Source organism: Cavia porcellus, unplaced genomic scaffold, assembly GCF_034190915.1.
Source record: "Cavia porcellus strain 051 isolate PalLab524CR breed Dunkin Hartley unplaced genomic scaffold, mCavPor4.1 scaffold_20, whole genome shotgun sequence".
In the NCBI taxonomy this organism is placed as follows: domain Eukaryota; kingdom Metazoa; phylum Chordata; class Mammalia; order Rodentia; family Caviidae; genus Cavia; species Cavia porcellus.
Genome location: NW_026947503.1, coordinates 66,129,819 through 66,148,888, shown reverse-complemented (window position 1 = coordinate 66,148,888; position 19,070 = coordinate 66,129,819). Strand labels below are relative to the sequence as shown.

Sequence of the window (19,070 nt, the reverse complement as noted above, 5' to 3'; positions counted from 1 at the left end):
TTCTGTTTCTAAAGAAAAGAGACCTCTGTCTCACATTAGGAAAAAAATGCTGCTTGTATGCCAATTATTCTGGGGTTATCTGACAAAGTACGGCCAGCCTTAACAGGAATAAAAACAAGCCAGACAAGCTGAACAGAATTGATTTAAATGATGGTTTTCTCTATCTCCCTGGTTGACAACATTAATTACAGCAGCCTCCAGACCTCTGTTAATCTTACTTGTTTAACAATTGAACCTTGCATTATAAACAAATTCATAAATTATGTGAAAGATTGGGTTCAAATGATAAAACTCATGATTTTAAGGACACAAATTTATAAACAGATATCTCTGCTTCAAAACTCCATGAGCCAATGATTTGAATCACAGAAAAATCAGTGGGGAATGGTATACTAAGTTGCCGAAAAATTAAAATAATTGATTAAAAGATAATTAGCAAAAATAGTTAGTTAAAAGGATAGCTATTAGCAGTATTGTCATTCTATACTGAGCTCGTTACCCTAGTAACCAAGCACCAATGACATAGTTATAGATTAACTGACCGCGTCATTCTGCTGTTCTGTATGCATTACTGCCCCCCCCAAGTAACCTGTGTGCTATGTCAACCTTTGTTCCCCTTGTAAGAGACAAATGATGCTGTGTCAACCATTGTTCCCTTTATGAGAGACAAATGTTCCTGGAATTGGCAGACCAAGGGCTATGAATTGGCTAACCCCGCACTGTGAAATGCCTCTGACCTCAAGCAAAGGGAAACAAAGGCCCACCTTGTTTCTGTTTCTCATTGCTATGTACTTAATGATCAATGAGCTAATCATAAATGAACTATAAAAACTAGTCAAAATTCTAACAGTTGCACAGCTACTGGGCCAGCTAAAATAAAAGTGCTTCTTTTAAAAAGATGTCTTGCCCCATTTATCATCTCGGGGGTCTTTCCTCATTTTTCATCATGGGGCCTTGTTTTCTGGGTGGGTTACAACAGTGCCCAGAGAGGCCTGAGGACATCATGTGAGGCTCATGTGAGAAATAAATGGGACTGGAGGAAAGAGAACTTCCGGGCATGGAAAACGGGGTACTGAGCAGAGAAGAAAGGAAGAAAGGGGAGCCCTGGCCCTGAGTGCTCTCTCCTTCCTAGTGAGTCACGTCCCTATTCCTCAGACCCAACTTGGGAAGGGCCAGGGAACTCCCCACACTAGTTGATCCGGCCTGTGGATCAATCTGTGGGGTGTACCTGGAGGGGGAATGGGGATTAAATAAAGACATAGGGGAGATGAAGAGAGACGGAAGCAAGTCGAGAGAGAATCTGATCAAGCCCCCATTTATTCCGGAAGTGATTACATCTTTTATAGGGAAAGGGCAGGCTGGTGGGACAGGAAGAGGCTATGGGGATGAATACAACAGGGTCATCGTCACATCCGGGTATGTGATGTAAGCAGGAGAGGATTATGGTTAATGTAGGCAGACAAATTGTGCCCATAGGAGAGAGAGAAGCAGGGAAGCAACAATGGGGCTGTCGCGCGGCTCCCTACATCTCCTCCCTTTCTATATTATTTAATCAGGAGTATGGCAGGCCCTGTGAGGACAGCGTCTGTCTTAGGTCAAGGACCTCATTACATGAACCCAACCAGGCCTTACCTGTCATGGGCTTGCAGGACAGCAGTTGGTCCTGTGCCTGTCTTAGGCGGCGGATGGAGTTAGCATGCATCTCCTAGTTGCCCATCTCTGACTGCCTGTCCATTGCCTCAGGGCAGTTAGGCCGCACTGTCATATGGGCCATTTGTGGGAATTCCTTCCTGGTAGGTTTGTTGATCTGCCTTCTCCAGTTGATGATAGTGTACCTGAATGGGCTTTGCCATAAACGTGTCTATCTGGTTATTAATGAGCATCATAATCCTCCAAAAAATACAAGGACTCACAGAAAGGAGAAGCAATAGGGCAGCTAGGGGACCCAAAAGGGGCGCTAGGTAAGGGAAAAAGTCCCCCCCACACACATACACACATCGAGGAGAAGGGGTTGGCAGCCATTTGTTGTTGTCACTGTTGAAGTTGTTCTTCTATTTCTTGGAGCTTGTCTCGCATAACACTGGACACAGTCTATTTGGCTGGTTTATGTTCCTCCCGACCAAGAAGAGCCTCCTCCACAGTTACAGGGGGTTGTGTGCATGGCTGTCAGCAGTTGTAGTCTGTTTGGCAGGGTCTAAATCCATCATGGGTGTGGTACGGTCCAAGGAGAAGGCTGAGTAGGCAGCATAAGGCTCCGGGGAGTTGTGTCACCTGTAAGAGAACACCGGGGATTGTGCCTCAGGAAATGACGTTATTCCTGGGCATTGCATGGGGTCTTTGAAGAACTGTCTATTTGTTTTACAAGGCACTCAGGTAGCCATCTAGCCTCTCTGTCTTGTTGAGAGTAAACACACACTGAGCCTCATCCCCATATGAGAACGGGGTCCGGGCCATGCCATGAATTAGTCAGGAAGTCTCTCCGTAGTACAGAAGCAAATTGCTTTTGTGTTTCAGAATACCAAAAATGCATGGCTGTTGACTGTCCAGAAGCATCCAAATTTAAAAATTAATGATAAATAAGGCATGAGGTAGAATATTTTTAGGTGTCCTCCTTGTGGTACCATTCCCCCTTTTTTATTTTATCAACAGTGAGTTTTAGGGAGAAATGTGCCTTGACCTTGAGTGTTATAAGGTATGCCTTTTATATGATCAATATTAAGATGTTGACAGAAACGAGCAAAGGCAGAACTAGCATAACCTGGACCATTATCAGTCTTTAATTGTTGTGGGCATCTCAGAACTGATAAGGTAGTTAACATATGGCTAATAACATTTGGTAGCTTTGCCAGACTGGGGAGAGGTATAAATGAAACCACTAAAGATATTTATAGTTACATGAACATATTTAAGATTGCCAAGCTCAGGAATGTGGGTGACATCCATTTGCCATAATACATTGGGGATAAGTCTTTTAGGATTAACCTCAAAGTGTGGAACTGGGAGGTGCATGGCACAAGAAAGGCAATTTTTTAGTATCTGTCTGGCTTGTTTTCTAGTGATCTTAATACAGAATTACAGAAAAATAAATGGTAAATCAACAGTTAATAAGTTACACATTGTCATCTCAGAAATAGTCACCCAGGCCACAAAATCAAAGCACATAAAGTGACATCCAAACAGTGACACTGCCAACAGCTCTTCCCAATGATCCAACAAAAACCCAGTAACATATTTATCAGTCCCACACACTTGCCTTCCATCTCAAAGAGGGCAAGACCAAACATATCAAAACAGAACAAAACAGTTTTTAAAAAAAGATTTAAAGAAATACAGATTTCAAAGCAAGTCCACTGGAGATCTTTACTGTTTACTCAATTGTCTCTAGTTTCCTCCAAACAGTTGTCCCCATCTTCATGCACATTAAATACACACTGCATATTATAGAACTAATCAAATCATTACAGGATGATGAAGGCTTCTTAGGTTTTCAAGATCTGACATTGGGGAAGACAATAATAACTACCATAGTGTCTCTCATTTTCCTTTTAGCAGTTGTCCACATCCTTACATATGCTGAAATAAAACTTAAGAGACCAGACCAATATCACTCCAATCAGTTAAATGAGTCAAAGTAATTGACATTGGAATCTCTATCTCTGGAGTCTTTTTTGTAAAATGACCAGTCTCTCCACAGGCAAAACAGTCCTGTTCATGCTTTTGAGACAAGAACTGTCCAACTGCAAGCCCCTGCAAGGTAGCAGCCACAGCAAAGGTGTATATATCCCATTAGGCCTGTTCTATTTTTATGAGGTCTGATAGCAGCCTGGCAGATGGTGCCGGCACCTTTAAAAGCCAGCTGTTCAACAAAATCAGTGCCTGCATCAGCGCAGCCAAAGATTCCACTAGCAGCAGCAATCAAACAATCAACAAACTCTGAAAAGGGTTTATCTGGGCCTTGCTTAATGCTAGTGAGAGAGGAGCTCATATTATCTTTTGCAGGCAGCTTTCTCCATGCTCGAGTAGCTGCTGTTTGAATTTGAGCGAAAAGTGTTGGATTAAACTCTTTTTGAGCCTTTCTGCATGCATAGGCATCTTCCACTATTAACATATTAAGGTTGAACCCATTGCCGGCTTGTGTATTGCGCCTGGTGGTCTCTTTTCAATTTTTTGTATATTCTGATTTTTACAAAAGATAATTGCCACCCAATAAAGTCACTCAGGCCAATCTTTGTCAATCTGTAGGTGTGAGCCAGCCGTCAGCCAGAGAATTTAAAACAGCAAGAATGAAAGCTGCTGTAAGGCCATATTGGGCAACCACTGTCTTTAATTCTTTTAAAGCTGCCATTGTGAATGGCATATGGGTCCTAATGACCTGTGGAGCTAGCGGCGCAGCGCCCATGACATCTTGTGGCTGTGCAGCGCCATCTTGGGGAGGTATGTTTGTTTCCGTCACTGGAAACACCATTTTGGGGAGGGCCCCATGCTGATGTGGCAGAAGTGAGGCAAGTGCCATTTTAAGAGTGCCATGAGGCTTGCCACGAGGAGGCAGGCACCATCTTAGGAGCACTATAAGTCTGTGCAGCTCGGAGGGCCTAGTGTGACTGTCTCCTCAATCTGAGGATCTGCATGCCGCTGGGCAAGCAGCTCAGAGATTAAATTCCAATATGCAAAGGTGGTCACTGGAACATTTTCTGGGCTGAAAACCCTATAATAATCTTTTAAAGTGTCTCTTACTCTATTCCACCTCTTGGTATCTATAGAACCCTCTAGGGCAAACCTTATGGATAAATTGAAAATACTGCAATAATTCTTTTGTTCTAACCCTCACCCCTCTTGTCTTGAATGCCTTTATAAGGCCTCCCACAAACACTTTGTGTTCACTCAATGCTTGACCCATGTCCGGGAAAGGGAATGGGGTCGCCGTTCACTCACCATGACTCGGGCAGGCACATTGGGTAGTCATCTGCGCAGGCCTTGGTACTTGATTTAATGTCCTTTTGCTTTTAGCTTTAATCCTTGATTTAGTTTGCTCAGTTCTTGCTGCGGTCTCTGGTTCAATTTGCTTTCACTTTAAGCTGGCTGTCTCGAACGTCTCCCTCGTTGACTCCTCCGTGCCAGGAGCCCCCATGCTGGGCGCCACTTGATCCGGCCTGCGGATCAATCCATGGGGTATACCTGGAGGGGGAACGGGGATTAAATAAATACATACGGGAGACAAAGTGAGATGGAAGCAAGTCGAGAGAGAATCCGATCAAGCCCCTGTTTATTCCGGAAGTGATTACATCTTTTATAGGGAAAGGGTGGGCTGGTGGGACAGGAAGAGGCTATGGGGATGAATACAACAGGGTCATCGTCATATCCGGGTATGTGATGTAAGCAGGAGAGGATTATGGTTAATGTAGGCAGACGCACTGTGCCCATACAAGAGAGAGAGGCAGGGAGGTAGCAATGGAGTTGTCGCGCGGCTCCCTGCAACTAGTGATGAACACTGTGCTCAGCAGGGCTCAGAGATTTCCTCTCCAGGCACCACTCACCCAGTAACTATAGAGTTGCAGGGCTGAGCCAGGAGGACCATGTGGGGCTCCTTGGGGTGGTTTCTGCAGATAGGTGTGGCCTCTGGTCCTGGGAGAGAATCCCTGGGCCTTGGAATACCCTGCAGGATGAGCGGATCTTTGCCAACCTGGGCCTGGGGACAGGCTAGACAGTCGATGGTCCCCATGTCATTCACAGTGGGGTCTTGGGCTGTACTCTGCCAGCCCAACCTCTGTGGAGGTACAACCCCAGGAGCCTAGGACACAGGTCACAGGGCAGCCAAGTCTGCATGACAGATCCTGGAGAAGTCCCCAAGGCCACGGCTATGTGAGCCCCTCTGATTGGCAGTGACACAGACAGCATGACTGGGGTTGTAGGACAAGCCCCTCCTCTACCCTGGACACTGGTGATCCACTGCCCAGGACTCACCCGCGATGCTGCTCCAGGGCTCACCATGTCCTGGTGGTGGTATGGCCTGAGCACCCGCCTGGGGAAATCCTGCCAATTCCAAACCCAGATGCAGGCACCTGAGGCCTCCCTGTGTGTCAACTTTTCTTCCCTGAGGCTCACCGGGGGTTCCTGAGAGGGGCTGCAGCACATGCCTCCAGCCATGACGAGTGGAGCAGGCGCCAAGAGGAACAGGTGCACGTGACTCAGCAGCCTGGCAGTCCTGCTGCCAGCCCTGCAGTCTCTGGAGGCCCTGGGGCAGGGGACTTACAGCAGGGGACATTTAACCTACCCTCCCATAGCACCTGGTCCGGTTCCTTTCGTGGAGTGTGCTTCTGCTTTAATGAGCTCTGCCGTTGTCTCCTTGCCGTTGTGGGCTGCACTGTCCAATTCTTTGCAGCACACAGGAACCTGGAAATCTGTCTGGGACCCCATAACGCTTGGTAAGAGCAGCGTTGTGTTGTGCACTGCACCCAGTTCCCAGGAGAATTGGACAGGAGCTGTGGGACTGCAGGGAGGAGCGGCGGGAAGCTGGCTCCTGGGGCTGCCCTGGCTGCTCATGTTCTCCGCTGCCTTTCATCTGGGTCCTCTCACTGTGCCAGCACACACCAGGAGGGCAGCAGCTGTCCTGAGGTCTGGGGCTCCTGGTAGCAAAGCCCTGGACCTGGGGTTGGTTCTGGAGACCCGATCAGTGGGTCTGCTGTCTTGTGATAGGGAGCACAGGCTGGCTTTCTGTTTGGAGCCACTGGCCTCCATCTCCTTTGTGGCCTCCACTTCCCTGCCTGCCCAGCCCCTGGCACCTGGCTGAGCACCGTGGCTCTGAGGAGCAGCTGTGGTGTGGCTTCCTGAGGAGCCACCACCTTTCAAAGTCACTTTCGGGTGATGGGAGAGCAGGAACCGGCCTTTCTCCCCGCTTATTTGCTTTCACTTCAGGAAATGGACTAAATTGAATCTGGAGGTCATAGAATATTTGATTGCTGAGCTGAGCACTGAGCTAAGGTTGCAAAAGGCATTTATTTCCCTGCTCTTCTAAGAGAAGCCTGGCTGTGACTCACAGACAGAGAAAACTTAGGAGTCTCAGGCTGCTCCCACCAATATGATGCAAAACCAACAGATCTTTCTCCCTTTTATTCTACTTCCTTTAAAATACAAGGCTTTTCCAGACAGCGTCTGCTCTTTTAGTGTGACCCTGCTCCTCTGGAAAGAGCCCCCCTTTGCTCCATCTGGCTGATGTCTGTTTGGGCCCTTGGCGTGGCTGACACTTTTTTCTCCCAGCACCACCTCAACCCCTGAGCCCATGTGAGGTTGCCATCTGTGACGGCTTTGGAATGTGTCAGTGTGACAAGGTGGGAGCCCACCTCCTGGAATTCCCTTCCCTGTGTGTTTGCACCAGGAATGGCACAAGAGGTTTTGTTTGGAGGCGAGGTGGTGGTGATGACCTGCAGCCATGCAGGAGATGACATGTGGTCTCTCCCCCGTGGCTCTTCTTGCTGGCATGACCAGGGGTTGCTCCACCCTCTGGAGTCCTCCTCCAACTTCTCCAGGCCAGGCATGTGTGTTTCAGTTCATGACAATGGAACTGGGCCTTGCCAACACCTGCACCAAGACAGGCAAGGAGACAGACGTGGCCTCAGTCCAAACTTACAGGTTTATGTGGGTTCCAGTTTATGTGGGTTCAGCTTGTTTTACCTCTTCTCTGCTGCATCCATCTTTTCTTCCCTGTCTTCCCTGTGGACCTCAGACTGCAACCTCAGACATGAAGATTATGGCTCTTCAAACACTGCATAAGGGCAACCCCTATAACAAATCTATCTAAATCGACTTTCTTAGCCACCCATTCACCCACCCATCCATCCATCTTTCCATTTGTTGTGATTTGTGTTTAAATGTCCCCCAAAGCCTCATGCAGTCATGAAGGCGGCTGAATCTAGTGTTTGTTATTGATTCACTGTCTAGTGCTGGGATTGGCTATATGAGTGCTACACCCACCCAGGGGCGAGTAACCTGCATACAGTATAAGGGAGGGAAGGAGGGGTGCTTTCCCCTTTGGTCATTTTGCTTTTGTCTCTGCTAGCCACTGCCACAGCTGCCATGTTGTTCCTCAGCCATGCCACCTTGCCTTGGAACCAGTGAGTATGGACTGAAACCTCTAAAAACTGTAAGCTAAATAAATCTTTCCTGCCTTCATTTTGGAGATTAAGTATTTTGTCTTAGCAATGAAAGAAAAGTAACCAAGACATCATCCATCCATCCATCCATCCATCCATCCATCCATCCATCCACCCATCTTTCCATCCATCCACATATTCTTCTCTCCTTCCAGTTACCCATACATCTACTCACTCATGTACCCTACCTACCTACTGACCTATTTCTGTACCTCCTAATGGTTTTCTTTATCTGACCGAGACCTGATATACCATTCTAATTGCTCCCTGAGCGCTCCAAACTTTCCCCATACTGACATTTACAACACTGACTGAAATTTCCTATAATTCCAAAATGTTCCCCTAACTCTTTAACATTCTATTAGTGAAATATCATTGTTACCTGTCTGAAGATAGTATTTCATGAAGGCAGGAAGTAGAGTTGGCTTATTCTCAGCTAATCCTTGGGTTAATGAAGTTCCCTGGTACATAATATTTGTTACACGAACAGTGGAATGATTTTTGTTTGCATGGACTTTTTTCCTATTCAGTAGGAATTTACCTTGGCTGTCGTGAACTAGAAAATAACCTCGTTTCTTCTACACACACAGGGTGAGAAAGGTCAAGGTACAGCAATCATGGGAAGAAGTAAACATCTGGTCCTGAAATCTTCTGGCAAGCTAAAATGTTGGTGCTAGACTCTCATGCATAATTCATTCCGTGCTTTACCTTGGAGCACACAAATGCTCACATGCATTTATACTCTTTCACCTGTTTCTTTCCATTTCTTTTTTTTTAAATTTTATTTAAGTAGAAAAAAAAAGCAGAGAAAGGGTACAAGTTATACAGATTTACAGAAAAAAAACAGTAGGAAATCACTAGTTAATGGATTACATATTGTCATCTTAGAAATAATTGTTCAAGTCACAAAATTAAAGCTTGTAAAGTGGACATTCCAACAATGATACTGCAAACAGTTCTGTTCAATGATCCAATAAAACTCTGTGATATCATTTTCTATCTTACACACTTAAATATACATGCAGTTATATAGTTTAGAGCACTTTCTTTTCCTCTCTTTTGTACAATGACTATTACACATTTTGGGTTTCATTGCTCCCACGGTTCTTATTACTTTTTTGGAAGAGAGTAAAACCAAATGTGACATAACAGAACAGAGTCGGTCAAATCAAAAGGGTGGACATAACAGATAATGTAAAAACATAATACAAGGTGATCAACAATGGTTACCATAATGCCTCTCGCTATCTCTAATAGAATTGCCTATATCATTAGTTATAATAAAATTGAACAAAACAGTAAAGAACAAAATTGACAAAAACAAAACATTGGAGACATTGTAGGTCTTCAAAAGTAGATAAAAGTCAACGAGAATAGGCGTCTTAATGAATCTCATTATCTTCACAGCTGTTGCCTAAACTTTTGAACCTGATACTATCCAGCAAAACAGAATAGGGAAATATCAGTCAAAAACAAGATGGTGAGAGTAATACAGGGCTTTAAATCGAGATAATGGAAAGTCAAAGTGGGTTACTATAATATATCCTGCTATTTTTATTTATTTTTCCCTTAATTAAAAGGATAAAAATAAAAAAGTAAATAATGGAGTGGAGATTGAGATAAAAGAGGGCATAACAGCAAAACAGCGCAGATCAAAACATAACCATTTAAGCACAATAGTGTTTCACCACCAGATAATCCTGACATAAAAGTAGTTACCATATTGTCTCTTTCCTTGAAATCCTTGAGTACAACTTCGTATACTGTAGCATTAAATATATCAAAACAATGTAAAACCGTTTAAGAGAATGACAGCATTACAGGGTATTTAGAATCGACTAACAGAAAATGAACAATGGTTTCTGTATAATCTCCTTGTCTTTAAAAGGTTTTTGCTTATACTATCATACATAATAAAATCCAATAAGATACAACCTATTTAGACCAATGGAGACAGAAGAACAAAAGCTTGATGAGACTTCAAAACAAGATGATACTAGATCAGTATTACCTATTAAGGTGTCATTTTCTCCAAAATAGCTGTTCCTATCATCCAATCTTCTCTGCCTCATTTCTGTTGAGCTCTTTTTCTGTCAGTAGCTGTTAGTTTGTCTTCTTCATTTTGTTCTCTGCTCCATTCATTGTGGCCTCCCCGCCACTATTTCTGGATTCTTTGTATTTTTCTTTTTTTAGAATATCCTGCAATACTCTCTGTAGAGTTGAATTGGTGGTTGCAAATTCCCCCAGTTCCTCTTTATCCTGGAAGCACCTTGTTTTTCCATCAATTTCCAGGGACAGTTGTGCAGGATATCTCAATCTTGGCTGGAGATTATTATCTTTCAAGGCTTGAATTATTTCCCCCCACGCTCTTTGTGATTTGATGGTTTGTGCAGAGAAATCTGCTGTAATTTTGATGGGTGTTCCCTTGTAAGTGGTCTGTTTCTTGTCTCTGACAGCTTTTAATATTCTGTTCTTGTATTGAATTTCTGGAATTTTTATTATTATATGCCTGGGTGTTGCTCTGTTTGGGTTGTAGGTAGCTGGGGTCCTGTATGCCTCATACATCTGAGTATCTTTACCTTTTGCTAAATTAGGAAAATTCTCCTGGATTATTTCTGTGAGTAGCTTTTGTAGTTCACTTGTTTGTGTCCCTACTTCTTCTTTTATGTTCTTAATCCTTAAGTTATGGATCCTCTTATCATCTTCTTGTTTTTGTATTATTGCTGTTTGTTTCTTTGTTATTTTAAAGAAGTTTTTCATTTCATTCTCCCATATTACAAGTCTGCCCTCCAGTTCAGATAGTCTGTCCTTAGTTTCTTTCAAGCTGTTATGCCAGTTTTCGTTAGACTTCTTAGTTTCTTGATAGTCCCTTTGAACCTGCTTCACGTATTCTATGCTTTCTCTGTTTTCTCCATCGAACAATTCTCCCCTCTTTTTCTGTTCTTCCATTCCACCATCTGTTTTTTCTTGGGTGGTGCTTAGCATTTCTCTAACTATTCTGCATACTTCTAGCTTCAGGTCATTGATAACTTCATTCCTGAACTGATCTATGAGGCTCTCTATATGGTGCTTTATGTCTATTGGTGCAGTGTCCGCTATTACCTGTTTCTCAGAATTGGGGGCCGAAGAGCCTTTCTTGTTGCTGCCTCTTCCCATATTCTCTGTTCCTTATATATGCAAGCTTACATAGGAGGCTCAGCTTCCCTCCCTGTCAGCCACAGCCTGATCGAATTGCGCCGGTTAGGTGTTCCTGCCCACCGCAGCGCACCAGGAAGTTCCAGACCAGGCAGCCTATGCGGGGCCTGCCCCTCCCAGCCACCGTCAGGCTCTGGGATCTGGGTTGGGCCAGCCCACTGGGTCCGCCAGCAGCGTCACGCAGGCTAGGCACCCCTCACCAATCTTGCCTGAGAGGGGGATGTGTGGCTGAAGTTGCCACCGCGCCCTGCTCCCGCAGGATTGCCCGGGCCCAGAATGACCTCTGCTGGAGTCAAACTGTGGTAGAGTGTCAGTTTCTCTCACTCACCTCACCACAAGCCAGTGCACGCCTCCCTGCCCGTCCTGTTTTCGACTCCGTTCACAGACCCCCATTCTCAGAGTTTCCTCGCGTCTCTCTCCTTGCTGAGCTGATGTAGATGCAGCCGCCGCGCGGCGGGAAACCCAAATCATGGCTTCCAATGGCGCGGGCTCCAGCCTCCACACTGAGGCTTTTCTGTTCCTGTTTTAGCACCAGGACTGCATTCCAAGTTGGTTTCTTTCAGCCCAGTTCGTTCCTGAGTCAGCAGAGCATATCTCCACCGGTTTATGTCTCCTTACTCCGCACCCTTCCTGACTTCTGAGCCGAGTCTTTCAGAGAGCCTCCGTAGTAGCTGTTATCTGTCCGCCAGGTTCTCCCAGAAGTCTTCTTTCCATTTCTGAAGTGTGTTCTAAAGACAAAGACAGGGAAGCCAAAGCTTTGTTCATCTCTGACACTGAAGTCTGACTCCACTCACTGTGTAGCCTCAGAAAACTTCAGCTCTTAGTTTCCCCTTTGGCAAAGTTAGCCGATGGACCAGTAGGCTTTGAAAATGACTCCAAACATCCTGGGTTGGCCACTGGAGTTTGTTTCTTCAGGCTGCCTTTTCCTCCTGCTGCCTTGCCCATCTAGTGGCCAAATAACACAGCGTAGAAAACTGTTTGCTGCTTGTGCATAAAGAGAATATTTAAGGGCAATGTCTAAACTCCTGTTATTGTAATTTTCCTTTCTGTAATGTTGTAACATATTCATAGCATCAAGTTCACCATTCTGATCATTTTTAAGGTTATCAGTTCAGTGGAATTACACACGTCCACCATTCAGCTCTGAAACATTTTATGTCATAGTAAACAGAGACCAGAGATCACATCTCCCAGAGCCCCTGGCAATGACCATTTAACTTCCAGTCCTTATGAATCTAACTATCTCAGGTACCACAAAAAGAGACAGTCATGAAGTATTGTGACCAACTGTTTCACTTAGCGCGACATTCATGTGGTTCAACTGCCTCGGAGCACGTGGCAGCATTTCCTCCCTTCTGAGGCTGAATAATACTCCACTGTGTTTGACAATGTGTTTATCCATTCCTGTGCTGATGGCCATACAAGCTGCTGCCCCCTGGGAGATGGTGAAGAACACTGCTACAAATGCGGGTGTGCAAATTCCCACCATGCTGAGTTCTGTTAGGAGTGTGAGGAAGTGAGGATGTGGGGGCGTGGCCCAGAAAGGGGTTGTGGGACTCCAGCCCCTTTCTCTTCTTCCTTTTTGCTTCCTGACCACAAGATGAAAGGTTTTCCTCCTGTATGAGTTCCTGCCGTGATGCGCTGCCTCATCGCAGGCTCAAGACCAGAGGGCCAGCTGATCATAGGCTATCACACCCGAACCATTAGCCACACTAAATCTTCCTCTTTATAAGATGACTACTTCAGGTATTTTTTGAATTTTTATTTATTTATTTAATTTTTTGGTACTGGGAATTGAAATCAGGACCTTGTGCTTTCCAGGCAGGCATTTATGCCACTGACGAGTATCTTTTAAGAGCAGCAGAAAGCTGACCAGCATGATCGCTGACATCAGAACCCACTGGGAATTTTGTTTTATGTGGAGACCAGGACTCACCATGGTTCTTTTTTTCCACAAATGCCCCTGATAACTTCTGTGTGTTCAGATGTCTAAGACCACAGTGTGAATGGCCACTGGAGTCTGGTCCGTTCCACACTCTTCTCTGGATGCAGGGTGCTGTCAGTAGCACTCGATGGAGACAGAGGTGGCTGGGAGTCATGGTCAGGAAGATGGGTCAGGGAGGAAGAGGCCTCCTGAGCAGCCTGACCCTGGGAAGATCAGCACTGGTGGGGCCAATTTCAGAGAGAGGCCACTGCTGTTGGTGGAGGAGACGCCACAGCACTCACGCAGGCAGTCACGCAGAAGGGCTTTGAGGGGCAGAGCTTCGGAGGGCCTGGGGGTGACGTCCAAGTGCTGTAGTCCTGCTACACTGGCCTGGGAAGACAGCCTGCAGAGGACAGTGGCGTCCCAGCCTGGCCAGGCTCCCCTGCAGAGAAAGTTCACCTTCTAGAGGTTGGCTGGTGGTGGTTTTTACTCTTCCTAACTGAATGCCCCCTGTATGAGTCCATTTCATATGGTCATAACCAAATGCTTGCAGCTGGGTACTTTGTAAAGGAAAGAGGTTCTTTGGGCTCACAGTTTGAGAAGATGAAAGTCCCCCATCAGGGCAGCCCGTCTGTTCAGGCTGTGGTGAGGACCTCCCCTGACCATATCACAGCACCTGACCATGTTACAGCGCGTCAGAGAAGTGAGAAGGGAAATGGCCAGGCACAGAAGGGACCATGTGTGTGCAGTGGCCTTGCTTTGTACAATAGCCAGCGCCCTCACGGGCTGACTCACCTGGGGAGAGGAGCTATCAAGATAATCACCCCAGGTGATTATCAAGGATAATCACCCCAGCGAATTATCTCCCATGAGGCCTCGCCCTGGAAAGGCTCCTCTTAACACGGGGGCCCTGCCCCTCACATGTGAACCTTGGGGGACAAAACACAGTGACCCCTAAGGCAGAAAGTGCAGGGGACAGCACATGCCTGCTTCCCAGTCAGGGATATTTGTTCGGTTTCTGAGACAGGGTCAAGCCAAACAGGCAGGAGCATCCCTATCTGGCTGCCAAGAACAGCAACCTTAGCTAGGTTCATGAACAGGTTGGAATCTTAATTTATCTGGTTGTGGTAAAAATATATATAACAAAATCTGCCATTTTGGTTCAGTGTATTATTAAGCACATTGTTGAGTGACCATCACCACTGTTTACTTCCAGAATTTTCCATCATCCCAAACTGAAACTCTATACTCATGAAACAGTGACTGCTCTGTCCCCCAGCAGGAGATTCAGAGTGTGGTCAGCTGGGCAAATGGGCGTGACCTGTCAATCAATCACTGAGCTGCAGGCCGAGGCCCCCACACCCAGTACCAACCAGAAAGTGCTATCCTCAATCCTTGTGGTGCAGAGTTAAGCAGGTTTTGATGGAACGGCCTTGCTCTGACATCAGATGGCCCAGACCATTAACCAGGCCACACTCACTGCACAGTGTACGTCTTTCCCTACTTTTAATAATGGAGACCCTCGCTACCTTTTTCAAGTGTCTTGTCCAGTTCTCTTTTCAGGACACTAAGGGCCTGGAAGGAATCTGCAGGACCCCAGGGCCCTGCTGACACCCTCACCCCTGCCTTTGGTGGCACCATGTTGCTTTCTGGGAATCAGCTCTCCAGAATCTGGGCCAGTAAGGCCCTGACTGGGCTTGGCCTACTTGAAGAGTGGGACCATGAGCGTCTCGGAAGTGGACTGAGGTTCAGACGGAGGCTCCGAGACTGCCGGCCTGGACAGGGGCGGCTGGACAGCTGTGAGGGGCGGAAGTGCCACTGCCCAGGGATGGGCAACTGAGGCAGATAAAGATATACAGAACACATGTCATGCAATGAGAGCTGTGGAGCAGGAGCTCAACAGCGCTGAGACCCTTCACCTTTACATTAGTAAGCAGCCACGCTCTCTTTCCCCGCCCTCTGCGGCCCTCAACGTCTCCTTCCACAGTTTTCCTCAGAAACCTCCCTGCCTCAACCCACTGACATCTCCAGGCTTCTGCCAGAAAAAACACTCCTGCCAAGGGGGACCAGAGGTCATGACTTAGCACGCAGGCTCCCTGGGGTATGAGGCTTCTCCATGACAGTACTGTGGACACATAGGACAGAGCCTGGAGACTGGGACTAGGGTAGTGCCCGGGTGTGCACAGACCATCAGCCCAAAACGCTGAACACATGGGCAGAAGCTAACGGTGACACCTGTTTCTGACCAAACTACTCCGCGGCGAGGTGCTCTTGCCACCCTGGATGTCCATCTGGCTGCATCTTGGGAAAGGAGGGGAGGGGAAGGGAGGGGAGGGGAGAGGAGAGGAGAGGAGAGGAGAGGAGAGGAGAGGAGCACCAATGGAAGCTGAAACCTTTCTGCTGATAATTGGTGCCCCCATTGAGGGGACCAGCAGAGTGCCTTCTGCCTTGGCTCCTCCAGGGGAAGGTGGCATTTTGTGTATTCAAGAGACAAGTGAAATATGAGAAACTGGGCTGATTTTGGGGACTCTGGACTTATGGTACCCGTCCTAGTGAAATTCCCTGCCAAAGCCAGAAACAAAACCCATGAGAATTTTTGGTGCAGTGAATTTGGGAGTGCAGCCAGGAGGAGGATCCTTCCCGCCCTGCCCTCTTCCTGTGGTGTCCTGAGCCAGTTGCTCCCCTGGGGACAAGTAGGATGGCCCGAGTGTGGCTAGGGCCCCATGCAGCAGCCTTGAGGAAGCACCTATAGTGCTTGGCTCTGTGACTGTCCCCCTCCTTTGGAACCTGGACATGGAGCGAGTGAGGTGCGTCCAGCACCCATGTCCAGATCAGATAGACAGCGTGGTTCCCCCCCGTGGGGATGGCACCTGAAGCCCTGGACGGAGGAAGACCTACTTTCCTGTCACTGAAGGACACCAGGCCTTCCAGCTCCAACAGGATCGCAGCTCTGCAGGTTGAGGGGGCTTCTCTGGGGGCCCCTTCCTTCCTCCCTCCCCCACTTTCTTTCTTGCTTGCTTGCAGGATAAGGTCTTGCCAGGCTGGTCTCCAGCTAGTGGGCTTTAACAGAAGTCCCCTCATTTCTGTCTCCCCAAGGAGTGGGAATACAGGCACCAGAGCTACCGTGCCCGGCTTAGGTAGATTTTAAACTTTAGATCCTGTTTGATGAACCATACGGCAACCAAAGTTTGGGTGAAAGATCCTCAATTTCACAGTGTATGCAGCCTCTCTGAAGCAGCCATGGGCTGTATCAGTCAGGACAGGTGAGGTTATACAGCAGAACAAAGAGACCCTGGCATCCTTCCACAGAGGTGCTTCTGGGTTCTAGTCAGCAGGTGTGTTGGGAGGAACCTGCCCCAGAGTCACTTAGGAACCCAGGCTGGTAAACACTTGGGCCTCCTGCAGTGTGGCTGGTGGCCCAGGACAGGGAGGATTCTATAGGCCTGAAGAGCTCATGTCTGTGGTTAAGACCGGAAGTGCCACATATTATTTGTGCTTGCACCAGCCAGGGCCAGTCCCACGCACAGTTTAATGGTGGGGTTGGCCAGAGGCTGGGCAGACCCTGGGGCAGTGCCATGCAAGAATGACACATGGCTCTGCTGCCAGCCTCTCACCTTGTCCACGAGGGTTCCACTTCTGCCCCAAAGCCCAAGCTGGTGGAGGGAGCATTGGTCAGAGAAGCACTGAGAGATGACAGAGGATGAGGACAGGCAGAGTGTGGGCACCGGCTGGTGACTCCCGCGGGCTCCAAGGCCAGCCTCAGTCTGCTCCTCGTCCTTCTGAGAAGCTTTTCTAAATTACCACCTGTGTTAGCTAAGGGGCATCATGGGTTTCCTCGTGGTCTGCTCACACATAGGCGTACGCAGGACGCTGGCTGCCCTTCCAGCCTGACCTTGGAATTCAGTGATCTGCATTCACATTGTGATGGAGCAGCTTCTTTCAGAGAGACACACATTGCCCAAAAGGTTCTCAGGTTCACAGCCATCATGGACCCAGTCAGCCAGATTTTTTTTCTGTTTTTTGGTACCGGGGTTCGAACTCATGTCCTTGTACTTGCCAGGTAGGTGTTTATGCTGCTGAGCTAAATCCCTAGCCCCTGATGTTTTCTTTTTTAACACGTAGTTGATCTTGGGGTTCAACTGAGGCCAGTGGGTAGTGGAAGGGGTCCAAGAAAGAAGCTGCCAAGTGCAGAAAAGAGGGGTCTTCTCTGAGCATTACATAGGGCTGATCCCCCGGGAAGGCGGGAGGTAGTCTCTGAGGAGTGCCAGGCACAGCCAGTCACCTGTGTCCTCACAGCAGCCCAAGAGTGTAGTTCCACCTTGGCAAGGTGGGCAACGGGGTTGAGAAATGGTAAGAAATTGTTCTGGAACTGTGGGCCTTGCCTGCTTGGGCTGGTAAGTTGCCATCTCAGCAAGACCCTTGTTGGAGAACCCCAAGGGGCAAACATTTCCTGCTCACAGTTTGGAAGCTGGAAAAGGCAAGCTTAAGGTGATGGCAGGTCTGGTGCTGGTGAAGACTGTCGTCCTGGTGTTACTGGCAGCTGACTTAGATAGAAATATTACCGGCAGGCAGACAGAGCTGAGCCAGCCAGGAGGCCAGTGCAGAAGGGCAGATACCTGCAGCCTTGGAGGAGAGGCACCTCTGCTGAGGACCAGGCCTCAAGACAAGACGCAAAACAAATGTAACCACACCTAAGGATAAACACCAGGGAATGATATTCTAGATAGGCCTCTATCACCCTGAGGAAGCCAGGAGTCACCCACCCAACCCCCTCCAGAAAGTCACTTCTCTCTAAGCATTCCCATTTGCTGTGTGACTCTCTTCCCCATTTGTCCCTGATTTGGTCAATTTTACCTGAACAATTAATCTTACTGGTGACCATAGTTCTGTCCCACCCCATGCCCATCTGCCTTGCCAGTTCCTGTGTTTTCCCCACCTTGGACCCACTTCACCTCGTGGTTTTGCTCTATAAAATCCCTAGAAAAGACAAAGTCCTTGGCAACCCACTTGGGGCCCCTTGTCTCTCCCTCAAACAGATTTCTTTTTCTTAATAAATCTATTCTGCTCTAAACCTCCATTGTTCCTAAAATTCATTCTTCAGTTTTATAGAACACAAACTCATACCAGATACCTAGTAGGCTGGGCATTTCCTTCCTCTATATCATTGGTTTACGGTTGGCCCCTTCTTGTATTTTCATGTGGAACACAGCAGAAGAAGCAAGCAAGTGTCTCCTCCTCCCTTTTTCTCCTGGAGATTGATCCCAGGGATTTCTCACTGGTAAATGTCCCCAGTCTTGTCATAATTTTTTTTTTTTTTTGAGACAGCATCTTACTATGTAGCCCAGGCTGGCCTCAAACTCCGGGCAATCCTCTTGCCTCAGCCTCCTGAGTGCTGGGATTACAAGCGTGCATCACCATGCCTGACCCTGGAAGTCTTAAAATGTTATTTTAGTCATCAGTTCTATGCCGTGTAACTAAGACATTACTCTGTGGTCTCACCTAACTTCCTGGAGTGAAGGAGGGGAGGCCAGCGAGTATGTAAACCCTCCTCGGGCCTGTGTTTGACAAGGCCACGTGTTTTCCTGCCATCTGAGTAGCTGGATCTAGTGCCACTGCTGGGTCAGCTGCAGGGGAGCGTGGTTTGGGGCAGGAAATCTGTGACAGCTCAGAGTGTTGTAAGAGACGGGGTCACCTTTCCTTATTGCAGCTTGGGGGTGGCACACCCCAGTTCCCCAGGTTCCTTGTCACACGGGGCCTGCCAGGAGAGTCAGCAGTGAACTAATGGCAATCGTTTAACCCAGCTG

At 47.4% G+C, this 19,070-nt stretch overlaps 1 long non-coding RNA gene across 1 annotated transcript; it reads right to left on the bottom strand.

Annotated features, from left to right (window-relative positions):
- Nucleotides 1–1,301: 1,301 nt before the first annotated feature.
- On the bottom strand, nt 1,302–5,398 carry LOC134471885 (uncharacterized). Its single transcript, XR_010041591.1, has 2 exons — nt 4,933–5,398; nt 1,302–2,271 (listed from the first exon to the last, which is right to left on the bottom strand). It is a non-coding gene; the product is annotated as an uncharacterized LOC134471885 (long non-coding RNA).
- Nucleotides 5,399–19,070: the final 13,672 nt, after the last annotated feature.